The sequence below is a fragment of the Heloderma suspectum genome, chromosome 4 (assembly GCF_057233095.1).
Source record: "Heloderma suspectum isolate Gila_16-S chromosome 4, 16-S_ref, whole genome shotgun sequence".
Taxonomy (NCBI): domain Eukaryota; kingdom Metazoa; phylum Chordata; class Lepidosauria; order Squamata; family Helodermatidae; genus Heloderma; species Heloderma suspectum.
The window spans coordinates 274,126,195-274,136,223 of record NC_139461.1 but is presented as its reverse complement, the minus strand read 5'-3'; the positions used below and the strand labels follow the sequence as shown (position 1 = coordinate 274,136,223).

At 44.7% G+C, this 10,029-nt stretch overlaps 1 pseudogene; it reads left to right on the top strand.

The window, feature by feature from the left end:
- The first annotated feature begins 404 nt into the window (after window positions 1-404).
- On the top strand, window positions 405-1,453 carry LOC146348734 (cytochrome P450 3A4 pseudogene; annotated as a pseudogene).
- Window positions 1,454-10,029: the final 8,576 nt, after the last annotated feature.

Here is a 10,029-nt window from a genome sequence, read left to right as displayed (position 1 = left end):
CTGGGGCGGGGAAGGCAGAAATGCTGGTAGAAGACATCCTATGTGTTGTCTGGCAGCCTCCTCCCCCACTCCGCCTTCCCATTGCTAGACAGCCAAAATCAGCTGTCTAACCACAAATGCAGGGCAGAAGAAGTGCGGAGGGAACAATCCCCTCCATGCTTCTCCTGCCCTGCATTGGATAGACAGTTGCCTCCAAGTTTGCCTATCCCCATAGAATTGCACCCTAACAGGCTTAAGTTACAGGAAGGTGGATTTTGGATGAACATCAGGAAGAAGCTTTCTAATGGTCAGAGCAGTCAGACAATGGAACCAACTGCCTAAGGAGGTGGTGGGCTCTCCGTTGCTGGAGATATTCACACAGAGTCAACATAGACTCCATAAACAACCCCAACGATCCTTTCGTTATGCATATCAAGAAGTTACTCAAGTTCAGCTTCTTAAATCTGTTGCTACTCCTGCTTGTCATCTTTCCATTCCTCATGCCATTGCTGGATAAACTAAAATTCACCTTGATGCCTAGGTCCTTCATAAACTTCTTCACTGATGTTGTCAAGAAAATCAAGAAGGACCGGCAAAAGAATAATCACACAAACCGGGTTGACTTTCTGCAGCTAATGGTGGACTCCCAAATTTCCAGTGACACCTCTGATGACCCAAATTCGTATAAAGCTCTGACTGACAAAGAGATTTTGTCACAGGCCATTATCTTTGTTTTTGCTGGTTATGAGACCACCAGTAGTGCCCTCAGTGTCCTGTCTTACTGCCTGGCCACACACCCAGATGTTCAGCAGAGGCTGCAGGGGGAGATAGATGAGGCACTTCCCAATCAGGCCTCTCCCACCTATGATGCAGTTCTTCAGATGGAGTATCTTGACATGGTGGTGAATGAAACCCTCAGGCTCGACCCTCCAGGAGGATGGCTTGAAAGGATTTGCAAAAAAACTGTGGAGATTAATGGACTGACGATCCCAAAGGGAGTTGTGACCATGATCCCTGCTTTTGTCCTGCACCTTGACCCGGAATATTGGCCAGAACCAGAGGAGTTCAGGCCCGAGAGGTTCCGTAAAGAGAACAAGGAAAGCATCGACCCGTACATCTTCCTGCCCTTCGGAGCAGGTCCCAAGAACTGCATTGGGATGCGTTTTGCTCTCCTGGTCATGAAAGTGGCTGTGGTGGACTTGCTGCAGAAATTTTCCTTCCAAGTCTGCAGAGAGACGCTGATCCCCATGGAACTGGACACCAAGGGCTTCCTGCAACCCAAAAAGCCCATCCAGCTGAAGCTGGTCTCCAGAACCATTGCTGGTCCTGAGGAGTAAAGAAATTGGAAACAGCGGCTGCTGCTGATTCCCTCCCTCCACACTATATCATATGGGACCGGCAGCTTGAGTGAACAGAACTGAAGACGGGAATGCTCCTGTGCTCATCCCATAGCACTATTGACTTCAGCAAACAGAAGCGAATGGAGGAAGTTGTAGCTTTGATCAGAAGAGCTTCACAGTTATCATCGGTCCTGGATGTGTCTTTAGTTATGACTGCCTGTTGAAAGTTGTTTCTAGGTATATGTTGTTTGTGTATATCGTCTGTGTGCTTTTATGTAAATGGATTTTAAACTTTATATATTGTATTTTAAAGTTTTAACTTTTGTAAACCACCCAGAGAGCTTTGGCTATGGGGCGGTATAGAAATGTAATAAACAAACAAACAAACAAATAAACAATAATAATAATAACAGAGACTGAACAGCCACCCATCAGGGATGCTTTAAACTGGATTCCTGTACTGAGCGGGGGGTTGGACTAGATGGCCCCTTCCAATGCTATGATTCTGTGATTCTGCTCTTCCCCCATATCCTGATTGTCCCTTGCAGAATCTCATGAACACATACACACTGCCTGCCCAGACCCCACATTAATATTATGAGCTATACAGGGGTTGGGAACCTGCCTGTCTTTACTTTGTAATATGAACCTTTGCCTTAAGGAACAATGCTATGAGAGTTTGATGCAACTCAGATCCCTGCCCCTCTCTACCCACACTGCATACAACCGGAAATCTGAGAAAATCCTGTTGCATAGAAAAAGTCAACAAGGTATTTGTCAGAAAAGAATAGCAAATTTGCACCTTGTTAGCATGCAATTACGAATTCTCTTTTGCTCACATTTTGCTAACGACCACAATAAAATTGTCTGAAACCCATATGTGTTTATTAGTTTCTCTAGCCAACTGTCTCCTTTTGTTGTTCATGATCACTCAATGGGAAAGGGAAGATGCCCTCTTCTCCATGGTTTTTTATCATTGTCTGCCCTGAAAAAACATATGAAGCAGCAATTCATCTGCCTTTTAAAAAAAGAAAGAAAGTGGGCCTCTCTCTTTTTCTTCTCTCTCTTTTTCTCTGCAGAATTGAAATCTTCTGACAATTTCAAGTAATCTTTTATGATTAAGAAAGAACAGAGGAAATTCATTGTATATGTTATCCAGTATTATTTCAGTTCCATGCATAAAATTGAAAGCCAGTGTGGTGTAGTGGTTAGAGTTTTGGCCTGGACTGGGACACCTGGGTTCAAGTCCCCACTCAGCTCACTGGATGACTTTGGGCCAGTCACTGATTCTCAGCCAAACCTAACTCACTGGGTTGTTGTGAGGATAAAATGGAGAGGAGGAGGATTATGTACACCACCTTGGGCTCCTTGGAGGAAAAGGCGGGATATAAATGTAAGAAAGAAAGAAAGAAGGAAGGAAGGAAGGAAGGAAGGAAGGAAGGAAGGAAGGAAGGAAAAGAGCTACCTTACACATTTTGGTTTGTGTAACATGGAAATGCAGTGCAATAAACTCATATCCAATTATTTCATTCCTATTTACACCTAAGTGCAGGACACACGCACTAAGAAGTCAGAAACCAAATTTGAAAAGAAGGCATTACAGTGGAATAAGTATTCACACACACACACACACACCTTTCACTTATCCACATTTGGTTGTGTTACAACCTGGAATTAACATGGATTTAATTGGCATTTTTACCATTTGATTTACACATCAAGGTGTGAAATATTTTTATTGTGGCACAAAAGTTAATTAAAAACAAACGCATTTGTTGGTTGCATGAGTATTCCCCCCCCCTGCCACCCCCAAGTCAATACTTGGCAGAAGTACCTTTGGCAGCAATTACAGCTGTGAGTCTTTGGGGATAAGTCTATACCAGCTTTGCGCATTCTTCTTGGCAAAATTGCTCGAGTTCTGTCAGGTTGGATGGGGACCATTGGTGAATAGCAGTTGTCAAGTCTTGCTTCAGATTCTCAGTTGGATTGAGGTCTGAACTTTGACTGGGCCATTCTAAGACATCCAGGGCTGTGTTTCCACCAGCGATTTACACCAGCCTGGCTGCGCAATGACGTCTCTGTGTTTCCATGATGGCGTAGCCATTCAGCACCAGCCCTGCATTTTAACACGGAAAACACGCTTCTTCTGAGACTGGGTATAGTCCAACTTTTCCAGCTTACTTCGGCTCCATTACTGACCTGTTTCCACAACCGCACTGGGTTTGGTATCATAGTCCTACCCATGGGGCATTTAGCCCGGCTTTTGTGGGTGTGTCACTCTGACCTCAGTGACCCAGCCCTTTCCCTCCCTGTTTTTGGGAAGTTTCATCACCATGTTGGAGCAGGATGGCAAGAGACCAACTTTTAAAACATGATTGAAAATAAGCACCAGAACACAGCCCATGACTCCAGTCAAGGGGTTTTTCTGCCATTGTGCTGAATGAGGCTTGCTGTCTCAGTGACCATGGCACATATCAAAGCCCAGTTCCTTAAATGCAGTTTATTATTATTATTATTATTATTATTATTAAATTTATTAATCGCCCATCTGGCTGGTCACCCAGCCACTCTGGGCGATGTACAACATACAATAAAAAAAAGTTTAAAACAATAAAATTCTACAATAAAAACATTTTCTAAAATACCCTAACGCACTTAAGTTAAGTGTGATGTCGAGGCTCTGGTCCATTGCCTTAGGACATAACTCCTTCACAGCTTCCATATAGAGATCCTGTGCATTAAAATGGGGGCTGGTTTCTGTGTCTTTCCCACAAGAAACCCATTAGTGTCTCCTCAGAAGTAACTCCCATTGTGCTGAATGAGGCTTGCCTTTGAATTCCCACATCAGAACTTACAGAGATTCTCCCTCAATTGCAATGGCACATGTTAAAGCCCAATTCCTTAAGTGCAATTAAGCGACCAAGCGGGATTGCAACGCTCCGATGAATTGCCTTAGGAAGAGAGTACTTCACAGCTTCCATATAGATATCCTGCAGGTTACAATGGGGGCTGGTTTCTGTCTTTGTGTTTGCTGCTCTCTTTCCCCCCAATGAACACATTACTGTCTCGTCAGAAGTAACTCCCATTGTGGTCAATGAGGTCCTCTGGTTAAAATGGGGGCTGGTTTCCCTCTTTGTGTTCTCCCCCCCTTTTCCCAGCACAAGCATATGTGTGTCTACTCAGAAGTAACTCCCACTGTGCTCAATCAGCCTTGCTCCTGAAATGCAGGTGCATCTGAATTTTCAGGGGAAAGGGGGAAGGGGGGAAGCCTCTCTTCATAGAAAAGCTGATTCCCTTTTAAAACTCCGGTACTCCTCCATTAGTTTCTCCTTCCATTGTCCTGGAAACATGGCAGAGGAGGCAGAAACACTGATGAGGTAATCAGACCCAACCCAGACTCCACTCAGATGCCCCCAGACATCAAGAAAATAATTCAATTAGAGCTCAGTGGAAACAGCATAGAACACAGAACACCAGGCTACAGCCATGGTAAGCCGAGTCTTTAAGGAATGCTGGGAGCTAAAGTCCAAAACATCTGGAGATCTACCTTCTGCCCACCTCTGAGCTATGCAGACAAAGGGGTTGGGCTAAGGAGACAGGAGCAAGCTTGTTTGACAACAGCTGGGGCACCAGGGAAAGTAAGCAGGTATATCCCACAATCCCAGTGGTGTACTGGAGTGCAACCCTTTACTTTCTTCTGCATGAAGGACTGGTTTCAAATTACTCCTACGGGCAAAGGTAAAGTACTGCTCTAATAGTACTAATGCTCACTATTGCTATTGTGTTGTGGGAAAAGCAGCAACAATCCAAATAATACAATGCCTAACAATGTATTTGTTACAAATCATCTAAAAAATCCAGGGCAAAACTTAGGCCCAGTTCATATTGGACCAGGAATGAGACATGCGCTTGTGTGCTCCCTCCTTGTTCTTCTCTTCCCTCCTCATCTAACATGCTCAGCTTTGGCAAAGCTTTCCTGGTTTTTAAAACCAGACTTTCCCACAATATCTGAACCAAGAAACTGTTGTTTAAGAGCTCTCTACAAAGAGGCATATCAAATCAGGATCTGAACCATGATTTATCAGACTTACATCTGTTACATCTGAACAAGGCTTTAGGCTGTTGCAATTCAAATCTCTGAACACAAATACTGGGTTTCACCACACCAGGCTTTTTATCCCACACCTTTACCACACCTTCTTCTTCCAGATTGTTTGCGGGATTGAAATCAGTTCTTTACACAACTGGTTTTTCTTTTACTGCATAACGCGACCTGCCATTTACACTGGTATGTGGAGCCTGGAGGGATGTTATTGGATGTCAGCAGCATTGTACGCCCACTGCTTGCCCCCTCTGGGATAGCCCCTCCCCCCTCTCAGAATGAACTTTTCCATTTCAACTTCCTTGCCTCCCCTTTTCACTTCCGTGGCCTCTGATCCCTACCTTGGCTAGTTCTGTATACAATCCACAGTACTTTCGCAGCTTCAGAAGTCTGCCTGGCTCCCATGTGCACAAGTCAGCATTGTCCCTCCCTGTAAAAGCCAGCAATAACACTTTTCTCATTTGAGTATACAAATCCATAGTACTTTCGCAACTTTAGAAGTCTGCTCTCCACACACCCCATCGTGCAGATCAGTATTGTCCATGTAAAAGCAAGCAGTCACACTTTTCTCATTAGAGTATATGCTGGGAGAGGGGACTGCGTGGAAAGGGGTTGCATGTGCTCACGTCTGCCTGTATCATGTAGGGGCCACTGCAACCCACCCACCCACCACCCACCCACCCCTCTGCTGTCCATCTGCTGAGGCATCCGTGAGACGTGGAGCTCGGTGTGGCGTGTCTCTATTTCACTCCTGTCCTTCCTCTTATCAGATGCTGTGTTGAGAAGGAAACAGATTCTTTCCTTCCTTCCTTCCTTCCTTCCTTCCTTCCTTCCTTCCTTTTTTGGGGGAGGGGGGGCCACAGTGCAACCAATCTGTGTACAAAAATAATAAAAAACAAAGAAAAAGTCAGGCACACCGTGCACAGGAAAGCTTTAGTAATACCCTCCATTTTTATTTCCCCAGAGTGCCTTTGGGTCCACCTGGATCCTGAGGCACTCTAGGGAAATGAAGATGGCTGGCATGACTAAAGTTTTGCTGTGCACGGTGCCACGCTCCTATAGGTGTGATTTTTAAAGGCAAGGGGGAAAAGGATGCTGCAACAACAGGCATCAGCTCCCAGATTCCCCTGTCGGATGTTGATGCTGGACTGTTTTCTGTTAAGCTGCTGACCCCATATGCCACTAACATTTCACACAGGACTGGACTGAGGGGGGTCCGGACATGGGATGCATAATCTGGCCCTAATGGCGCCACTGTGAGCGAGGTTGCAGTGTGAGTTTATAACGTTTACCTTCTACAGTACATTTATTTCTGCCTTCCTTGGTTCCTCCTATGGGTCAGATTTGCTTCCCTGTCCAACTTAAATTTGTACAGATGTTTCCCAATGTATGTTTGCTAGAGACTAATTGCCAGAGTCCCCCATGGATCCTTTCACAGAGATTCAATTTTTCACTCAGGGCTGTAATGTACGCATGAACACCTCACATGATTATCTAAAGCAGGCAGGCTAATTAGGTATCATGAAAAGGGGGAAATTGTTTGAAGTTAGCGAGACAGAAAGAGATTAAAAATGAAATGTGGCTGAACTGAGTGATAAGGCTCAGGAAGATGGTTCTGCTTAGCTGAACTGCTGGAGCCAAATTAGCATGCAGCATGTCATCCCAAAGCTAAAATGACATCAAGGTGAGATGGCAGTTGGGGAAAAGATCCAGCCAGAAAAGGGTTTAATGGTTTTAGATTTTCTTTCGTTCCCCCTTTTGTTCCACTTTCATTTGAGTGATTTTCTTTTAAAGAAGACAGCAGCAACAAACTATACTTTGAATCACAGTACCTTCATGAAGGGAAATGGGTTTTCAGTGTTCTCAGTCAAAGCATGCTTGCACCATAGTCAGGGGGATTGATTGAATGGTTGGTTAGATTTATACCCCCCACCTTTCCGCCAGGGAGCTCCAGGCAGTGTACGTGATTCTCCCCATCCCTTTTATCTTCACAACAATCCTGTGAGGTAGGTTGGGCTGAGAAATAGTGACTGGCCCAAGCAGTGGAGGCTGGTGGCTCCGATGTCAGTGGGGCAGTGAATCAACTCCGGGTTTCAGTCAGAACTCTCAAGGAGATATCCAAGGTGTGGATAGCTCCTTGAGAGCTCTGACTAAAAGCCGGAGTTGATTCACCACCTCACTGACATTGGAGCCACCAGCCTCCACTAGGCCCAAGGTCAGCTTGTGAGCTTCGTGGCTGAGTGAGGACTGGAACCTGGGTCTCTCCAGTCCAAGTCTGGCCCTCTCTAACCCAGGCGTGGGGGACCTTTTTACTCTCAAGAGCCACCTTCCCTTGGGGGTAATCTGTCAGGGGCCACATGCTGGTGGGGGGCAAGGCCAGAGCCAAAAGTGAGCAGGGCCATGTTTTCTCCTCCCTCTTTCTGCCACCTCCTTTCTCTCCTCCTCCCTCTATGTCCCTGCCCAGTAGGCTGCCAGGAGAGGGACAAACGGCTCTTGCCAGAAGTCTGAATTGCTTGCTTGCTTGCTTGCTTGCTTGCAGAGAGCTTTTGGAATCAGGCTGAGGCCCCCATGTGGTCCTAGGGTAGGGTGGCCAAACACGCCTTGCCAAAAAAAGAAGAAATGCATCAGCAACAAATAGGACAAAAGAGGGCACCAATTTGCATAACATTTGCTTATGCGAATGCATATGTAGAAATGCACATTAAGAAATGCCCATTGAAACTGGCATTTAAATAAAGATACAATACCTCTCTCCATATTGAGGAAGGCTGACCAGGTGTCCTTTGTGCCTGCTGCTCAGACACCTTCTGCCCAGGTGCTAACTGTTGATGGACAGCACCAAGGCCCTTCTCTCCCTTCGTAGGGTTCTTTGGGTAGTATCCAATGTCAGTCCTATGTAGAGTAGACCTACTGAAATGAATGGGACAAGTAAGTCTTCACTAACTCGAGTCTCATTCATTTCAATGGGTCTACTCTACATAGGACTAACATTGGATATTACCCTTTGACTCTAAACCAGACTTGGACTGGGCAGCCCACCAAATAGAAGACTCCCTGGAACAGACGACAGTCCCCTGACAGCTCTTCAAACAGTGGACTGTCCTTTGTAATGTAGGACACCTGGCCATTCTACCCTACAGCCATAGATTGCTCACTCCTGCCCTAACCACCCCTGCTCTAGACCACACTGGCTGGAAACATAATTCAAAATGGAGAGCCTTTTCAGTGGTCCCCCCAACCCACCCCCAAAGCTGGAATGCTCTCCCCAGGGAGACTTTGCTGGTGCCTAATTAATCATCTTTTTGGCACCAGCCAAAAACATTTTTTTAATTTTTCCAGGCCTTTAAATAGCTTTATTATCTCTGAAGATGCCTTTACTCTGTAGTTTCAGTATCTTAAAAAAAAAAAAAATGAACAATGCACTCCTAGATATGTCTACTCAGCAGTAAGTGCCAATGAGCTCAATAGGATTTACTCCTAGGCAAGTGGGTTCAGGATTGCCGCCAAAAAGTCTTGTGACACCCTGAAGACTAACAAATTGATAATGGCAAAAGCTCTTCTGGACTGGTGGGCTCTAGTCCACAAATGCTTTTGCCATAATGAACTAGTTAGCCATTAAGGTGCCACAAGGCTCTTCATTGGTTTTGGTGCAGCTGACTAACACAGCTACCCCTCTATAAATTTTAGTACCATCATATGTTTATTGATATTTGTAAGCTGCCTGGGGAAAATCTTTTTCTTTTTCTTTTCCCCCTCTCCCAAACTTTCCTGTACGCCCCACACACACACGCACACACACCATCCCACACAGACATACTATAGTGTATGGAAGGGGAAGAAATTTGTTTGGCTCACATTTTAATGTGAACTCTCCCAATTTCGCACTTTTGAACCTATATGTAAATAGAACTGCAGTTACCCTTCGAAATGTGCACTTCTCTGGATTTTGTGATGGAGTTCTTCAATTTAAAAAATGCATACATTAGGGAGGTGTCCACAAAAATGTATTTGTAGGCACTTCCCAATGTATGCATAATTTTCACAATGTATTATTGAAAACAATATTAAAAAATGCATCATATTAGAGAAAATTGCTTGCAAAAATGTATATATTAGACAAAATTGCATACAAAAATGTATGTATTAGGAGAAACGTGCACAAAACTGCATACAAATGTTCATGCAATTTTTAAAAAAAATTGCTGTGTAAATGGGATAAACAGAACTTAAGATGGGTAGATGGGGGGGAAAATGGAGAGAAACTGAAATTGACAGATTCATCCATAACTGGTGTAATCTCACTCTTCATTGGTTAGTTGATTTTTGGATTCATTTTTGGTGTGCTTTCCAGAGTACTTCTTCAGTTGTATCTTGACTGACCTGTTCCCTTGAAAGAGATGTAGACAACTAGTTGTGGGGTAGAGGACAGGTGTGCTATGGGGTTTATTCCATCCCCCTTTAAATAAAGAAGAAGAAGCTGGCTAGAGGTGCACTGAGGTGAGTGCGGGCTGCACAGACTCTGGAGACTAAATATCACAGGCTAGTCTACAGGCTTCCCACAGTGGAGAAACAGAGGCAGAAAAACTGCAGTGTATGTCTCATGAGAAA